Consider the following 19,328-nt stretch of genomic DNA (forward strand, 5'->3'; position numbering starts at 1 on the left):
AATTTACCTGAAGGTAATCCTAAGTTTCTAGAGTCTTAATACTTTGTCATTGTGCCAGTTACACTGGCAAGTGTAGCACAGAGTAAAATATACATACACGTCACTCAATTCAGCCATTCTCCTGTCACATTCCTGCCTCCGTGTTCAGTGCGTCAGTAAGTTCCACAGTACGTCAGTAAATTTATAGGTTGTCACAGCCCCTATAAAGCTGCATTTCTGCCCAGAAGGACATTTCCCTGCCTAACTACAGTGATCTCAACTGACAGGATTAACCATTATTTCCTTAGTTCCTGGTGTTAGAACATTCTTCTCATTCTTCTCGGTGGCTGTCAGCTGGCACGCACCCACCTCTGGGCTCACTCCCTTGCCAAGTAGCAGGCCTACTGGGCCTTCTGCTGCTGTAGCCTCCTGGGCAGCTGGCAACACCAACGCAGTTATTGGGAAAAATGTCCCCCTGCTTCATGCAGGTTACCGGGGCGGGGTGTGGGGTGGCTGCTTCAGTGCCCACACCCCTTTCCCCACCCCAGTTGCTTGTCATCTCCAAAAAAGGAGAGGACAAGGCAGAGTTGGAGCACCCCAGTGATGCCCACACAGGACCCAGGCCCACCCACTGTCTGCAAAGGGGAGAACAGTGGGCAGGGGGCACGGACAGGATGGAGTCTAGGAGGGCCCAGCTGCTGGCCCACCTGCAGGACTGGAGACTGAGCAGGGCCACGACTGGAGCAGGAAGCAGGTCCTGTGTATGAGTTACCAGGCCCAGCGCACTCACTCGCCTCTGGTGGACCAGGAGCTGGAATCAGAGGACAAGGCGCCCTCTCTCCCTTCCAGGTGGCAGGAGTACATCAGGACTGTTACGGGCCAACCCCAATATAAAACGTGTTGCCCAACTGTGGGTCCTCACCCGCGTGCTTAAAAGGGACTTATTAATACTAAACTGCAGGCACACACACAAAAGGTTAATTAAAAGTTTTTTTTATAAAAGAAAGGGAAAATGAAGAAATGAATAACTCAAGGAGAAAAAGAGGAAGATAAATTCATGAATGCATCCTACCCGTTCCACTGACCTGGAATCCCAATGGCACACTGAGAGCTGGCAAAGAGCCAAGCGCCGTGAGGCCAAGAAAGCACCCCAAGGCCCACGTGTCTGGTTTTACATCAAACCTGGCAGCTTAACTCCACCCTCCACCCTCCTTAAGATGTATTTATTTATACAAGCACTGGGTAGAGTCAGAAGCGTGGGAGGGTGAGAGAATTCACCAGAGCCAGAGTGGGGAACAGAACAGGCAGAACGACGAAAGACACTGCTGAGGGGAGCAGCAGGTGCGGCAGGAGAGGTCTGTCCCGCCATATGGGACCCTCACCGGGGGCAGGGGATCTAACTGGCACTGCGGAGGCTGCAGGCAGCTCTGCAGCCCTGCGCTCAACCACTGTGCCACCAGGGGAGCCCCATTTCCAGTGTCTTGATGGCTTTGGTCTGGAGTGGGAGTGGAGTTCACAAAGCCTGTATGGAATTAGCTCAGGACATCCTTTCCCCCTAACAGGATGAGCAGAATTGCTCAACTCAACAAACACTTGGTCTTTTCTCGTTTCAAGCCCTGCACTGTCGTCAGGGCTAGGCTGCGGGGAGGGAGAAGCATACCCGGAAGAAGAGAAGTTTCCCGGGATAACAGGAGCACACAGCTCAGCCAGGGTGGGGACCAAGGCCAGCAGGGAGCGGGGTCGCCCACATCTCCGGGGGACTGGGGGGACGTGCCCTTAGGGGACATGCCCTCAGGGAGGGGCTTCCCCCACTGAGCTGGATGACTCTTGACAAAGATCAGTTTGTCTTTCACATCAGTTTGAGGCGCCTTTTAAGCATCAGAGAGGGAGGCTGCTCCAGGGATAAATACCAGCATTGGAAGCTCCGAGTAGGCTGCTGAGAGATACACTTGGGGCCTTTGTTGGGACAGGTGTCAAGGACACAAAATGGCTAAGATTCATGGGGTACAATATGGAGGGCAGTGGTGGCCTTGACTGGAGCTTCCAGTGGAGCAGTTGCTGGTAAAGCAACTGGAGAAGCTAAGGCCAAGTTAGCTTCTCCAGTTGGAGAAGCTAAGGCCAAGCCGGATGGAGAGAGATGGCTGATGGCTGGTTCCTGCCAATCCAGACTTTCTGGAGGGGTTTTGTAAAAAAGCTGGGCAGAGACACAGATGCTTGGTGGCCAGCAACGTGGTAAAGGGCAGGTTTTATTGCACAACACGGGAAACAAGGCACCCCACTGGGTAACTAGGTCCTGAAGGAAGCCAAGCAGCAGGGGGCTTTCTAGAGCCAGCTGGGAGGTGAAAGGTGAGTGTCTCCACCCTGACATGTAGTCCGGCAATGAGGAACTTGGCGTTGGTGCACACGCAGCCAGTGTGTGGCTCCCAGTGCTCCTGCCCCAAACTCACCGGGTAGGCCCACATCCCGCCTAGACATGAGTTTCCACCTGTCAGATGGGGCTGTGGGAACCATTGGCTGGTGAGCCCATCACTGCCCATGGCGGCCTCCACAGCAGCCCCAGCAGGGCTCAGCCTGGCAGGGCACACGTGGAAGACTGGCTTCGCAGCCGAGAGAGGGCAGCTGCAGATCAGCACAGGGAGGTTGGGGACCGCCGTGGCTTTGGATTTTCTTAAATCGCTCTGTTTTCAGTCACATACACAGAGAGTTCACCGTGGGAGGGAGAGCAGTGGTGAGAGGATGCGGCCTGAAGAGGGGAAGAGCAGAGCGGCCTGGAGCCACTTAGAAAGGCAGGGGTGGCCTGAGGACCCGGCGGGGGCGACCTGGGTTCCCGATGCAGCTCGAGGCATGCTTGGGCGTGTCTCCCTCCCTCCAACCGAATGCCCAGGCCTGGCCTCAGAAGAAGCCGAGCAGGATTTGCTCCGGATAGGGGTTCCCAGGTTAACATGCAAAGGGGTGGAGGTGCCTGGGAGCGAGTCAGAGGGGCCCAGAGAATCTGCCCATGTGAGGAGGCGGGGAGGGCCCGCGGGGGCAGTGAGCAGCGTCGACATTCTTTGAGTCCCTTGGGGTCACGCCCTTGGGTGCGCTGGGGTGTGAGCAGAAGTGAACTGGGAAGGCCACCTGTGGCGGCCTAAAGGGAGAGGAAAACTGAACACGGACGGCAGCGTCCAGCAAGTCGCGTGTTCCGGGTGCAGAGCTGGATTCCTACCTGACAGCTGGTGGGGAGCGTCCACTCTGGACTCACTGTGAGGCCCAGACTCTTCCATTCGGGGCAGGGCACCTGTGTGTCCTTGTAACCAGGCGCCCCTCCACGGGCGGTGTCCAGTCCAGGGTGCTGCAAGCGTCCCCACAGTGCCATGTTTGGAGCGGCTGCTGAGGGTGGACCACAGTGCGGGGAGACGAGGGCCAGCCCCGCCTTGGGGGCGCCGCTGGAGGGAGGATACTGCGGGAGTGCGCGGACCTGAGCGACGACGGCGCGGGCAGTGCAAAGGCCTTGCCGGGCATCCATTCAGAGAGCAGGTGTGGGCACGGAAAGGAGCAGTGCAAGAGGCGAAGGCAAGCAGCAGGACCAGGCAAGAGCGGGAATCTGTGCCCTGAGGGCGCGCAGCTATGGTCACCCTGCCTGACACACTCATCAGCACAGCCGGTGCTTGTCCAGTCCCCGCGACTTGACCGCCACCGACCCGCTTCCCAGGGCCGCTGGTTTAGAGAGACTATGGCATGTAGATAGGGTGCTGGGTTTGTCATCAGCGGTGTGCAAGCGGGGAACATTCTCGGAGAGGGGGCTGCTGGGAATGTTCTCAGAATAATGGCGCGCTAGGGCTGGCAAACTTTTTCATTTATACTTAAGATTTCTCTGCGCAGCGACATGAATGCATTTTATTCTGTCTCAAAGTGAACTCTAGCCCTGGATGTTATAAGATATTCTTATGCATGAGCATTTTTATTGGAAAGGCGCCTTTCAACTAGAAAAAACATTCCGAGACTTGGTCGCCTGCATGTTTCTCCTCCCACCTAAGTCCCTCAGTCTGTGGACTGAGGGACCCCCAGACGCGCTACTTCTCGGCTTCTACCCTGGAGGCGCTTATTCCTGTGTCCCCATTGTTTTGTTTTTGTTTCAGAGACAACATTTAAACCATGGGAATGTGACGTCATTTTTTTTTACTTTTTCGGAGCCCTGAGACGATAGATTTATGCACGTTGGGTGTTTTTCTGCCGATGTCAGGCCCTTGAATGCAGGGGCATTTGAGATGTGTAGTTTCTATATTGAGAATTAGATACTTACCTTGCTCAGATTCCCCCGCCTCCCTCAAACCTGGACACAACCAGAACATTTTGGGGTTGTTTGTGGGCGCGTTTCCCTCCTCAAGAAATACGCAATTCAGAAACCCACAGCTTCGGAGCCCCTGCTTGGGTCCTCCTTCCCCCATCTTTAAATGCATGACTTTCCTTCAGGAAGGAAAAGCGCCCCCCATGCCCAGCCTGGCTGGCCTCCCGGAGGCTGCACCAGGGGGCCAGCAGCCCCGCTGTGCCCCCATCCGCCCCGGGGGTGGCCGAGCCCTGTTGGGGAAGCATCCAGGGTGGCTAGAAGCTTGTTTGCAGCGGGGAGGAGCCAGGGGTGCTCCTTCCTCACTCATGTTATGGGTAACAGAGCAGCCCTCTGCTGGGCGCCCCATGCCCAAAGGAAGGCACCTGTCATCCCCTTAGTCAGACATAATAGTCAAGGGAACTAGCAACTCAGAAACCTAATCACTCTTCTCTAAGCTGGAAGGTTGTAGACTGACTTGTTTCATGAAGAAAATCAAATTACACAAACTTTGTGTCCTGTTGCTCCATCCTCAGGAAGAAGTGGCCACAGGGACCGGTGGGGAGCAGCTTCCCTCTGAGCACCTGTGGGGGCGCATCTCCCCCCCTTTTGTCTACACAAGTGCCCTCCTTGGCGTCCTGCCGGGCAGCCCTGTCCATTTACCAGAGACAGGATCCTGAATTCTGTCCACGAAGCTGTGAGTTTTACTTTTCTCTTTTGAATAACGGAAAATTCTGAAAGCTCTTCCTTAAAAGTAAGACGCACTGATATGTAGGTAGATAAAATCATAGATAGATGGGGTGAAATATCACAGCCAGGGTTAACATCATCGAATTAGCCAACCCCAAAGCCCTGCTTCCTGGAGCTGTGCCCGGTATGGCGTGGGGGGTGGTGCTTTTCCATAACGTGGTTCTCCGCATCTTAGTAGGACAACTGGAGGGCAGGGGGCATGTTAGCCAGTCTGGCCAACACTTCAGCTGCCAACCCCGGCTTTCCCCTATTGAAAGTCCCACTTAGATAAAAAAGGCTTTCACTAAGGTTAGCTTATGGGGCTCTATGGCGCGCTGCTCCCTAGAAAACAGCATTGTTTACTGCAGGACAAAGTTCAAGTCGACACAATAGAACTATTCAGTGTGAAAAGTTATGAAAACAAGAAGCAGTAGTTTGGCTTTAGGTTTTAGGAAAACTACGAATCATCCAGATTTATAATTTTTGACGTCTCAGAAAGAGGAACCAGTGAAATTGTTTATCTTTGCCATGAGGAGTTCAGAGGTCATCCTGGATTTGAATTTCATCATTCATGGCCACATTATCCACTGTCTTAAATGTCTATCAGATAATTCAAATGAAGATTTGTTAAGTCATAAACTTAAATTAATTGCAATGGTTAAAATATGTTTTTCATGATTGACAAACCTTAATGTGAGCCAGAGAGACAATATTTGCAACCGATTATCTTAGGTAAGTTAATATAAAAATAATTCTACAAATTGAGAAGAAATCATCAAATAAGAAACTGGATAAATCATGCAGGTAAAGAGGAAAGGCCAGGTAGCTAATCCTTGAAGAGAAGTGCAGCCTCCAGGTATTCAGAGACATACAGATAAAAATTATGAATTAACTTCATCCTTAGATTTGCAAATTTTTAAGCATTCATTGAAGAAAAGAATGCGTGGCAGAGGTGTCACTTTCAACAACTGCTGGTGATCCGGCAGCAAATGACATGCACCCAGAAACCTCACTTTCAGGACACCCTCCCTCAAGGGAGATGTGTGTATATAAGTCCACAAAAGCGCGCATGCTTATATAAGTGCATAGCGATGTGACAGAAATGCGAAGACTATGGAGGTACCTCCAAGAGTGAGGAAGGGATGTTGCCCTAGTTTGAACCTTTGGGGGAAGAGTCTCGGGGTTCCAGGCAGGATGGAAGAGAGAAATGACTTCATCTAACCGGAAGAAAACTTGAGAATTCCAAGAGAGAAAGTCGCGCTACACAGAAGCCACAGAAGCCTCTCTTAGGCCTCCTGCATCCTTCAACAGGAACTTGGGTTCCAGGTTCGGTCCCCGATCGGTATTGCTTTGTCTTTATGACTGACCACCCTCGGGGTCCAGTCCCAGGGGTCAGAGGCTTTCACCGGGCTCCGGACATCACCTGCAAGCTCCACACACTCGATCTTTAAGATTTTTTTTTAAAAGATTGATTGATTGATTGATTGATTGATTGATTGATTGATTTATACAAGCAGGAGCCGACTGACAGAGTACACTGCAGAGGGGAGCAGTGAGCGCGGCAGGAGAGGTCTGTGCGCCGCCATGTGGGACCCTCCCCGGATGCCGGGGATCTAACCGGCTTCGCAGCCCAGCACTCAATCGCTGCGCCACCGGGGAGGCCCTCGATCATTAAGATATTCAAGTGTTAAGCAGGAGCTTGATGTGGCGCTAGCAGAGGTGGAAGTGACTGGGTGGGATGCGGGTGCACGGGCCCCTCTGCACGGAACTTTTGGGGCAAAGGTGTTTTTCCTTCTCAGCAGGTCAGCGCGCTCACTGCTGGGTATGTCGCCGCCTAGCGGCGGAAGCGGAGTGCAGCCCCCGCGGCAGGAGGCGCCCGGGCCTGGCTCCCCAGGTGCCCACTGGGCAAGGCCTGGAGGTGGCTACCAGGACTCCTGTCTCAGCCCCCACAGCTCATCCCGTTGTCATGCCAGGAGGAGATAATGTTCTCTGCCACGTGAGTTATATTTAAACTTTGCTTCCATCCATCGTAAAGTAGCGCCTAGTTTTGCATAGAGTTTGGATTTCCCACTGGCTTACGTGGCTGTGAGGATGGCAGGAGATCCACTTCTCCCCCAGAGAAGCTTTTGAAATAATAATAAAAAGGGATTTTTCCTGTATAATCCAGCGTTTTAATTGGGAGCCGTAAGCAAGGGGCGGTTCTTGTTCACGTGTTGAAGTCACTGCTGTGGCCGTGCAGGCTCTACCCCTGCACAGGGCCGGGGCTGCCTCGTCAACCTGGCAGGCAACACCAAGACCTTAACCATAAGTGTCCCCGGGAGTGACATTTCCACGCTTTCCTCATCCACTCACCAAACCTTCCTGAACCTTTACTTCCTCACCTGCAGCAACGTGGAAGGCCCCGGGGATCCACAGTCCTTCCTGCAGGATGCAGCTGGTCTTGCTCAAGGCCGCATACCTGACGGGACAGGGCAGCGTGTCTCTGCCCCAGGGCGGGGAAGTGTGCCATGGAGGCCTCAGGGTGCTCACAAGCCTCCACAGCTGCCCAGAGCAAGATGGGCGTCATTTGTCAGTCTCCTGATCCCTAATTGAATGGTCTTGAGGAGCCTTCCCCGCTCGCATGCAAGGGTCTAGCCAGCTGACCTGCAGGCTCATGCCAGGCCCAGCAGAAGTACAGCGACAATAAAACCAAATGACACAGTGAGGCAAAGAGCGGCTCCCTGCGTGGTGGCAGCTTGCAGAGGGGAGAGGAAGACAGGTCACCTCAGGCCTAGCCACACTGACCTCAGAATTAAAAATCAGTGGTTTTTAATACAGTCAGTTCAAATACTTGTTCTCAGCCTCCTGCTGTTCTTCTAGGCCATCGCCTGACGCAGCCCTGGGCGTGTGGCCATGGAAGAGTGAAGAAGCCACTCCACCTGCATTGGCTCATAAAGAGAAGGAGGGGGGCCCAAGCAGCATCCAGAGTCTCGGCTTTCCCTGGAGGAAGTTCTCGCCCCCCACCTCCGCTGCCTGCTCCCCACTGGAGCACCCGAGGGCTAAGGCCATGAGACCAAGCGGAGGCAAGCAGCGGAGCCAGGCCATGGCGGACCCTGGCTGGCCATCGGGGCAGCGAAGTTGGCTAGGCGGCCGGTGCCCGGGTCATGCTCTGTGTAAGGAGCAGTGTGCTGCCTGCCTTCAACCCCGCATCTCCAGCCCAGTCTCCCTCCCATCACTGCTCAGAAAGTGAGGCCTGGAGCCACCACCGGGATGTGGCCCGGCCTGTGCAGGATGGATCGCTGGCTCTTTTTCACAAGAAGCCAAAGGCCAAAGGGCTGAGGCAGAGTTCGGACACCCACCCAGCCTCGGCTGGGCCTCTGCCACTAGGCTTTACGTGGTTTTTCTGCAGAGTTATTTCTGCCGTGGGGTGCCGCGAGGGTTGACTGCACCCCAGGAATCCTTGGCAGCCCCGAGTCTTCCAAATGACTCGTGCCTTCGCAGAAAGCAAGTTCCCCTCCTCCTGGAGGGCCTGGGGGGCCTGGGGCAGCTGAGGGTCTGTGACCATGGGTGACTCCAGTGGGGTCTCCTAGGGCAGCCACCACAAGGGGGCCTCAGAGCTCCCCTGAGGCTGGGTCCCTGTGGCCCTTGCCGGGTTGGGGGAAACAGAGCCCTTGGCCACTCCCTCCTTCCTGGCCCCTGGCCTACCTATAAGGTTTTGCTCCTTCAACCTTCACCACCTCACTCCCTGCTCATCCCCCGTACTTAAGAACTGGGAGAGTCAGGCTGTTTTGTTCCTCCCACTTGGGCTCACCCAGCCGGCTTCTCAGAGGTGGTGCTGATGTCATTTCTTAACATTCTTTTTTCTAATATTTCATTGTCAGAAAAATAGAGAAAATTTTTAAATAGCTACTAGTTATGTGACCATTCACATGCTTAAAATTTTAAGTTATTTAAGTAAAATTTTGTTTCATTTTAAGGAAACTGAACTTAATAAATTCAACATAATAAATTTTAAAACATTTTCATGTTCCTTTCAGAAGGTCCTTATTTAGCCTCGGGGTAGGGGTTGCACTGTCATCCAGAAGAGCTGGAATTAAACAGCTGGCCCTGTGCTACTTACCAACCTCAGGATAAAATAGTATTTCTCACACTGGCCTCTACAGTTTTTGTGGAAGAAAGTGCAGTAAGTAAAAAGTGAAAGACTGTGATTCAGAAATGTATGCAGGGAGGTGGACTTCCCCTCCCATACACACACACACCACACGCTCACACCACACACACACCACACTCTCACATCACACACCACATGCACCACACATGTACACCCATGCGCACACACATACACCCATGTGCACACACACACCCCCATGCAAACACACACACAGAGCCCAGGACTCGGGACTAGCTGGGACCCCCCCTACTCTTCAATCAAAGTAACTAGGAAAGCTGGCCCCATAGCCCACATCTGCAACCGCCTGCCTGAGCGTGACATGAAGGGAAACCCCCGTAGAAGAACCTGCTAGAGTGTCTCAAAGCGATAGGGAACAAGAGCGAAATATGTGACTGGCAGAGTAGGCTCCAGCAGGGGTCCTGGTGGGGCCACGGCCCTAGCACACCAAGGTCTGGCCTTGGGCAGGTCCACCAGACCTGGGCCAGCGAACGCCCGTCTCAGACCAGACAGGGAGGCTGGAATGCGGGGAGGAAGCTGTTTCAGTGACAAAATTTGCATTACCCTTTCTACGTGGAAAACCCCACCTGATAAAGTCAGAGAAGTGGAACTTGGGGCCCCAGAGGGTCAGCCTGGCACGTCACCCCCAGACACTTGCCCAGGCAGCTGGCCCCTGGGGGTGGCACCGTGGCATGTGACCCATTGTGGGGACAGACCCAGGGCAGGGTGAGATGCGTGAGCAGAGCAAAGACAATAGCCCCAGCCCAGCCCAGCCCCAGCCTTTCCCAGCCCCCAGCCCCAGCCCAGGGCAGCCCAGCCACAGCCCCAGCCCAGCCCCAGCCCAGCCCAGCTACAGCCCAGACCCTGACCAGCCCCAGCTCAGCCCAGCTCAGCCCTAGGCCCAGGCCCCTCAGACTCAGTCCCCAACCCCCAGCCCCAGCCCCATAGCTCCCAGCCCCAGCCCAGTCCCCAGCCCCACAACCTTCTAGCCCACAACCCCCAGCCCAGCCCCCAGTGTTCTGTTCTCTGCACCCTGTTCCAGGCACAGCCAGAAGTACAGCAACAATAAAACCAAATGACACAGGCACAGCCGAGGGGTACTTGCAGGGCTTGTCCCAGAGGCGGGAGCTGGGGTCTTCGTTGCATCCCCGCTCCTTCCTTTTCCAGGCTGCATGATGTCCATTGTTAGTCAAAGTGCTTTAAACACTTGTTTGCTGTTGGGGGGCACTTGAGCTGCCCCCACAATCTGGCTTTTGTGAATGAAGTGGCAATGACAGTGGGGGACATGTCTCCGTGGGATCTCTGCTGTCACTTCTTAGGGTACACCTAGAATCACTGGGCTTTGGCGCTGGGAGCTGCCCAGCTGCTGCACCCCATGACACTTGCCCTTCCGGTGGTCATGTGCAAGGGCTTTGCTCTCTCCATGTTCTTTTTCGAAACTGCTTACTTAAGTCAGTTCAATTTTAGTATTCAAATCCCTCCTGCCCAGCTCTGGGGCGTCTCCTCCTCATGCCATCTTGTGCCCACACGCGGCTGTCCTCAAGGCCACGGGACAGGCGGGGCCTGGGCCTACAGGCTAAGAAGGACAGCGCTGCTTCCTGCTGTCTGACTCCCTCATGGCTGGTGGCCCCTATTGCTCATACCTTGAAAGTTGGGGAGCCCAAAGCCACGGTCTGCTCTCTAAGGTACACGCAGTCAGCCACTTCCCCCTGAAGGTGGGGTATCCTCACATTGGGCCCTGCACAGACCCCCAAACCCCTAGGAAACATTGTGCTTTTTGGAGCAAGTTTCATCTCCTTTCTGTTTCTTCTGAACCCCCAATTTCTCTTTTACAAACCTTCACACCTTAAAAATAAGAGGTGTCCAGCAGGGACCTGCTACTTCCCTTCCCGGAAGCAAGGAGTGAGACCCATCCAGCCGCGGCCAATGGGCTCCATGGGGGGAGGAAATGGGGACATATGGGGGGCACGTCATGAAAACTTCAAACATTACCCAGACACACAAACAACCAGATTTAAAAGAAACTAAGTCAAAACTTATCAATGCCACAAATCCGAGAACCCAGTGAGGCACAGGAGATACAGGGTCCTGGGAGTCACCCCAACGCCGAGAGTGGTCATTCTAAGCACATCCTGGTCTTCTTCTGAGCCCAGAAATGCACCGCACAGCTTCAAGGTCATGCCACACAGCCCCCTCGATGCTGTGGAGTCGTTCTTCCTTACATAACTGAGCATGATACTTCCAGCTTCTATTTACTGTGATTTCCAGAAATTCAGGCCCTTTCCACTGCTGAGTCTCCTGGGTGATCCCCTGCTGGCCCCCTGACCCAGCTCGGCTGCTTTAGACACTCCAGCCACCAGTAGGCCTGTGGCTGACTACATGCAGCTCTAGATTTAAACGAGCCGAGTACAGCTGGAACGGGGCCTGCAGCTCCAGGCCAGTCCCGGCTCCGCGGCAGACACGTGTGCCCAGCGGCCGTGAGGTTCCCTCCCGCGGGAAGACCCATGGCCACTGCCCCAGCACCTTCCTCTGCAGCTCCCATCACCTGCCTGTGTTTCATCCTGGTGCCGAGCTCCACGCCTGGACCCCCCAAACCCACAAACCCCACTGCTGCTAAACGCAAAAAGTTAGAACAGTGTCTCATCAAGTTTGGCTCCTGCAGAGGGTTCATCATTGTGAAACAGAAAATGGACTTAAACAAATAGTGGGGGGTCTGCGTCCCCAGGCCCAAGCTGCACCCAACCAGTGAGCTGACTGGGCTCAGCACCAGCCATAGAACAGCCGCTGTGTGTTCATCCAAGTGGTCACGACTTTGAGGATTTTTCAGGCTCTTCTCGGTACAAACAGCCAATAGTAGACACAGACACGATGCCAAGTCAAGAACTAAGACCAGGAGCCTTGTGACATCGGACGCTCCTCTTTGTCGCCAAAGCCGCCCACCTTGGCCCCCTGCTGCAGGGCTGGGATGCTGTCGTCACCCTTGTGGAAGGCTCCACAAGCTCTCACCCAGGACCCGGAGGAGTCCCACACCCTTGCATGCTCTGGACTGGCTCTGGGTTCCTCAGCCCTCCCCTGCTCTATGGCAGGGACCTCTCAGCCAGAGAGTCGTCCCAGCTTCCCAGGCCAGGTGCCTTCTCCCCAGAGAGGCTTGTGCCTCTCCCCAGCCCAACAGCTGCCAGGAGTGGGCTGTGGACTACGCCTCACGCTGCCCTTTTCACTCCTCAGCAGTTCCTAAGTGTTTTCATCATGCTTTTGTGAGTGTCTGCTTCACTCCCAGCCCCTGACTGGCACTCTCCACCCCACTTGCTGTGGGACGCGAGGGGCTCACTGGTGCTCATCCTCTTGCCTGCAGGGTGGAGCCTGTGCACATGTGGCCCCATTTCTCCCAGGGGAATGATTTGATCGGGACGACTCCGCAACACTCACCATTGCTGCCCATCCGCTGGGACCACCCTGCGTGCTGGAGCCCCACTGGCTGTGGGACTGGCCGGGGAAGGCTAGCACATTCCACACAAGGTCCCAGGACAGCCTGGCACAGGCAGGCTTGGCCTTCACGGTGACAGCCAGGGAAAGGATCCAGGCCAAGGAGAGAGCCTGAGGTGCAGGCTCGCCCTGCCCAGACCAGATCCTGCAGCCCCTGCAGAAGCCCCAGCATTAGGGGAAAGGACCACGGCTGCCAGGTCCAGAGAGGATGACACACGGCGAGAGTGTGGGTTAGTCCAAGTTCCAAAATGTTCTGGGTCACTTGTTCTATGTGTAACAGTATAGTTTTGTTTCTAGGAAAGTCAAAAGACAAAACCTACCCAGTGACTATAGAGCTTTTAATCATGCAGGCCAGGGCAAGAGCTAAACTGATCTTGCCTCAACGTGCTGTTGCAGCTGAAGACACTAGCCATGGTATTCCAGGATGTGGAGAGCGGCTCTTCAGGCCCCGGCAGGCACTGTGGTGGTGGTTTTCAGACACACGCTTGGAGGCTCCACGCTGGACTGGCATGAAAAGTGCCCACAGAGAGTGCCCTAGGCTCACAGCTGGTGAGCAGGCGGGGCAGGCTGGACGCCCCCGGAGGCCTGCAGGCAAAGCACGGAGGATGGGGTGCCTTTCCCAGGTACCCCCAGCCTGCAGGGACAGTTTAATGAAACAGATGAGCCTCCAAGGACTGTGTGGCTCACAGGTTGATTCCAAATGTCCCAACAACTTGGAGGAAGAAATCAGTTACTCAAGGCTCTGAAGTCTCCAAGATGAGTGTGAAAATAAGAAAAAATTTTTTGACTGCCTTGAGGAAAATCTACTCCCACTGCCAAAGGGCCAAATGTCTAAAAACAAGCCACAGCCAGTCCTAAAGTTGTGAGTTATATGTCTGAAAAACAGTTGCTTTGCGACGCGGCACCAACCTTCGAGACGCTCCGTGGAGGTCGAGGCCTCCCATTCACCCCAGCCCGGGCTGCCTTCATGGCCATCTCCAGGCGCTGCTGCTGACCTCACCCCAGAGGGGCATCATGCGCATGGCGAGAACTTCCAGAGTTTTCCAATTTACATGCATGTCCCTGGGAAGGGTGAATGGGAGGGTCCGGGAAGGGTGGCCTCACGGAAGGGCTGGGAGTTCCAATCTCACGAGGTCTCGTGTGGGTGCAAGAGGAGCATCTGACCTCGAGGCTTGTTTTGGGGCCAGCAGTGCCTCTACCAGCCCCTCCACCAACTGAAGGGACACTGAGGCCAAGGTGGCCGTGCGGAAGTAACTGAGGCACCAGGCTCCCTGGTGTCTGTGGAGGTCGGAACCCAGAGGCTCTGGAGGTGCCCACTTCCGCTAAGACAGGAGCCAGGTTTCCCTTCTGCCTGCAACAATCCAAAATGGACAAAATCTATCGAATAATGATCTGGAAGATACTTGACTTCAGAGAGTGAAGGACAGTGGTGACCCCTGCAAGGCAGATGCAGGGCTCCAGATGCCACTCCAGATGGGGTGGCATTCAGGGTGCTCCCTGGTGAGTGGGGGCAGCCCTGGGTTCCGCTGGGCCTGGTCTGCCAGACAGCCGTCAGCACACTGGCTAAGGTGCCACATTGGACCCGGCCGCTGCTGAGCATAGGTGGCCCCACACCACATCCAGACTGGAAGTGGGGACGCGTGCTCAGGGGCCACGCAGCTACCCCTCACCATGGCCTGGACGATGACACTGGCCACGTGTCTGCACCAGCCACAGCGGTGAGCCAGTCACCAGTTGGGCCTCCTCTGCATCCGGGCTCCTGAGCCAGCCCTGGCGTTAGTTACAGTAACTTCTTGCCCAGTCACGCCTGGTAAGCCCAAAATGGCCCTGGTGCTGGCAGAAGTCCCCGCTGTCATTTCTGTCATTTCTGTCAAGAAAACCTAGCCAGAGGCTGAAAGGTGCCGGGCCTCTCCAGCCAGTTTCTCAAATTCTGGGGAAGGGCCCTCCAGTGCTCATCACTGTGGCCACTGGCCGGGAGAGGCTAGCCCGTGGCTCATCTTAGAGGCTCAGCACCCCTGAGTGTTCCCATAAGGAAAAGCACCTGTTTGTCACGCGGCCGCCCTTCCTGGTGCCCCCATTCCTGGCAGTCGGTGTTTCTCGGGCTTTCCTTCTGCCCAAGAGTCTCCTCAGCATTTCTCAAGCACCCACAGCGGTGAGGACACCTTCCAGCTTCTGTATATGTGAAAAAAAATCTTTGTTTTACCTTTGTTTTTCAAAGATATTCGCACTGGTGATAGGATTTCAGAGGAATGGTTGTTGCTTCCTGTGTCCTGAAGACAGGGCCCCACACCTGTGGTGGTCCCGCCTTGGCCCTGGGGCTGACTCTGGCGCCCAGCAGCACCGTGAACGAAATGAGTGTAATGCACCTTCTCCCTGCTGAGCATCTCTGGTCTGTGCCTGTGGCTATCATTGGATAAGCAACATTTCAGGGCATTAGATTTTCCTATTTTTTACCTCCGTTCCTTCCTCGTCTACGAGCACGCCTGCAGCAGCTCTGTGGGGATCCCAAGTCATCCCCCACACCAAGGTGCCTGCCTCTCCTCTCTGCATGTTGCCGGTGCTGGAGCTCCATTTTCATGTCTCCCGGTCCTTCCTCTTCAGTGGCTACTCTGTCCGTGTTTCTTCTCACTGCATCATTCTCACCTCCAGAATTTCCATTTGGGTTTTTAATCTTTATACTGTCCATGCCTTGCCTCTCTCTCCTTGCTTGCTCATTCTAACATCTGGGTTAGTTCGGGGTTTGATTCTGGTTTCCATGGATTGATTTATTTCATCGTACACCATATTTTCCTGCTTTTTCCATAGCTGGTCATTTCTTCTTATATGTCAGATATCATGAATTTTACCTTGGTGCTGGATATTTTTACCCTTCCATAAATATTCTTGAGCTTATGATTTCTACAAAAACATTCAATTCACCTGTTTGGGCCTGTGCAGAAGAGAAGTGGCTGTGGAATGATGCTGGCCTGTCAATCATTAATTAAGATGACAACACCAACTGATGGTGAAGAGACAGCTCATGTGCTAAGGATAGGTGAGAGGCAAGAAAGGGCCAGAAAGGTTGGAAGGGTGAGGAGCATAAGAAAGTCCAAGTGACCGGTGAGAACATGAATTAACAAGATGATAAAAACCAAAAAGGCTATAGAGCAAGGCGTTAGACTCTGAACTTGGTTACCTTGGATTTATCTGCCAGTGCAACCAGCAGCTTCAGAAGGTACAGAGAGTGGGAATAGGACTGACTCAAGTCTGGGGCTTTCTAAACCAGCCTGGGGCTTTCTAAACACTTGAAATAAGAAATCAGATCGATGAAAGAGCTTGGTGCTGTTGGCATGAGGACTGCTGAATTTGTGGTTACTTAATCAGTCTCTAGACTGATAAGTAACATCAGAAGAAGAGTGGGCGGGTGGTTTAGGGAGAGGGGGAGAGGTGACGGAGGTCCTTGTGAGGTCAGACAAAGGTCAGGGCTGAGTGGCTGACCAATAGGCCAAGTGGGGGGGCCTCTGGCCAGGGTGATTTTGGAAGTGGCGCAGTGTGAGGACACAGCACCGCCTGTGAGTAACCAGGTCAGCTACTGAAACACCCGCTGAGTTTACCTGACTCCCCAAAGCCATGATGATAGTTGTCATTTCGGTCCCGGGCGTCAGGATTTATACTATTTTTAAAAAAATTAGCAAATCACTGGGGATGGGTTTGCACGGTCAGCCCGCGTGTTGATTCTCATCGACCTCATTTACATGCCTTTAACTGGCAGCAAATGTAAGGTTTTATATTTAGGGTGAAGACTTCCTCTTGATGACATTCAAATTTCTCTTACCCATTTCTCAGAGTTACCTAAGGCTATGGTTTCGCAACCATGACCGATCATCAGAATCACCTGGGAATTTTTTTCTAAATTGATCAATTCCCACGTGCCCGGTTGGCCACAGGCAGCAGTCCCAGGGGGCTGGTGGGGGTAGGGGAGGCGTGGGAACCTGTGTGTGGAGACATTGCAAACACCCAGGTGATTCTGCAGGTGTCGGAGTGACAGCCGTCACCCTGGAAAGTGGGGATATTCTACTCATTCCTCAGCCCCTGACACAGCCTTTTGGAGCCCATGGCCTGGGAAGAGCACCCATAGCCAATAAACCGATGAGCCAAAGTTGGCCTTTCATGGAGCTCGTACACAGATTTTGAATAATTTTAAAATATTACAATATCCCATTACTTTACTTCCTGATTTCTTATAAAAAAAGACTCAGGGCCTCCCCGGTGGCGCAGTGGGTTGAGCGCTGTGCTGTGAAGCTGTCCGCAGCCTCTGCAGTGTGAGTTCGATCCCGGCTGGCCGGCGCGAATCCCACATGGGGCCGCAGACCTCTCCTGTTGCGCCCACTGCTCCCCTCAGCAGTGTTTCTGTCATCTGCCTGTTCTGCTCCCTGCTCTGTCTCTGGTGAATCCTCTCACCCTCCCATGCCTCTGGCCTGCAGCCCAGTGCTTGTATAAAAATAAATAAAAAATCTTAAAAAAAAAAAAAAAGACTCAGGACTATAGTAGCAGGATGGGCACAGAGCAGGTTTCCTATGATCCGGCAGACGGGTAAGGAGAGTCTTGGAGCCCTCGGTAGCTTTCTCAGGCTTTTATTGGGCTTTACATGTAGTTCAGCAACCAAGTAAATGGCAGGCAGGAGTGCCAGGGGGCCAGGAGGCCGGTAGGCCTCCAAGCCCCTGGCAAGTCTTCACTCTGGGCTTCTCTGGCCTTCTTTTCTCCCCTTCTCTCTCTTGCCTCTCTCTCCTGCTTCTCTCCTTCTCTCTCATGCTTCTTTCTGCTTCTCATGCTTCTGCTTCTCTTGGTAACTATCTCAATACTCCTCCCATGGCCCACAGAAGTAATCAAGACAGTTGGCAACAATGTAACAAGTGCAGGTACCCCATCAGGCAGGGCAATCTTAATGGTTGAGGGTAGAAAAGCCTGAAAAACCGTTTACCCTACAAGGACTATGTCACAATTTCTCTGTGAGAGCAGATAATAATGATTTTATCGTGACGTTATATAATAATCGTGTGACAGATGTTACTGTAAAATATTGTAGTTACTTGCACTGTTGATTGCAAAGTTTTCTTATTTTGGGGGGCATTGTCCTCCATGTTTGATTTTTGGAGACTGGAAAAAGAGAGAATCCAGGAAGGGTTGAGGAGACAAGGTGAGGGGCAGAGAGGGTGGGAACGACACGGGACAAAAGGAATCCCCAGAAGAGGACCGTTACTTTGATGACAGGAGAGTGACAACTTGGGGGCATGGATGTATTTTTAAGTCTCTGAAATGGTCTTTGTACAGCTGACCCTCATGTGCCGGCGAGAGGAAGCTGTTTTGCCTCAGTTTGCAGATTGTACATTTAGTTTTATTTCAAATCATGTCATTATTCCTAATATTCGATTATTCTTAGCAGCCACAACAGAAGGAGCCAAGAGACTTAAAACCAACCTTCAAAGCTGCTATAGTCACAAACACGCTTTAACCTGAGGAAGAAAAAGAAGAATTGAAAGGCAAGTGCAATGGACCTTGGTTCCTAGTTCCTATGGGACCTCTTAGGAGAGCTTCAGAGAAAACCCAGGTGGGGGGGCGGGGGAGGAAGTGCACTGGTTACATAACCTGGTGGGCTTCCTGCAGGGAGATGAAATAGCTGTCAGACTTGCTGACTCCAGGCAGAGGAAATTACATTTTGGTAAAGACCTCATGCTTAGAAAATAATCCAATGACTATAAAACACTAAAATGCAATTCAGGATTTGGGAAGCTTGTGCGTGGTCGCTTCATTTTCCCTTAATCCGTATAAAATAATTATTGCAACCGATGCAAGTTGGACTGTGGTCCTGCTCATGACCGGAAAGGACTCTAACGGCACGCCCAGTCAATGGGACTGACAGGAAGCGAGAAAGGGTCACCGGAGCTGCTGAGAGGGCAGGGACCCAAGATGATACTGACTTAGGAAAACATAGGTCAAACCTGCATGGAGAAATATCACAAACACTTCTGTCAGCACCGGCTCTTACACCTCCAATGTCAACTGTGCAAGTGCAGAGCGTGAGCGTGGCTAGGAGCAGCAGGTGCGAGAACAGTGTCGGGCTGAGACCCCTCACTCCTGCACCACATGCAAAGTCTGGGTCCCTTTACTCTCCTTTTGCTGGGGCACGTGGACACCAGCGCGGTGTCAGGAGGGAACCTGGGGCTCCAGTCACGACCACACTGCACAGCCTGAGGTCAGCTTTGTCCACCCACCGAGACACGCAGACGCCTAACAAAAAGAGCATGAGAATCGAGCCTGTGATTGATTGGCAGTGTAGCCCCTGACACATAGTAGGGTCACGCAGCAGGGTCATGGGGTGCGGGTGCACCCAGTAAGACTGAGGGGCCCCAGGCACCAAGACAAGTCAGGTGAGCACGCCTGACATGGTCCAGTTCTGACACGGGTCAGTTCTGCAGGAGGACACTGACAACTGCAGCAGCCAGAAGCCAGCGCCAAGCTGAGCACATCAGAGTACGTGCCTAGCAGCCATTCAAGGCCAACTTCTCCCCTGCCCCCTGGGGTCCTAAACCACCAGGACACACAGGGATGCAGGGTCAAGGCTGGCTCAGGAGCCATGAGTCTGGTTATTTCTCAGTCTGTTCCAACTCGAGTGCCCCGAGTCCAGATACCAAACGACCATGCAGTCTG

This window comes from Talpa europaea, assembly GCF_964194135.1.
Source record: "Talpa europaea genome assembly, chromosome: 10".
Classification (NCBI taxonomy): Eukaryota; Metazoa; Chordata; class Mammalia; order Eulipotyphla; family Talpidae; genus Talpa; species Talpa europaea.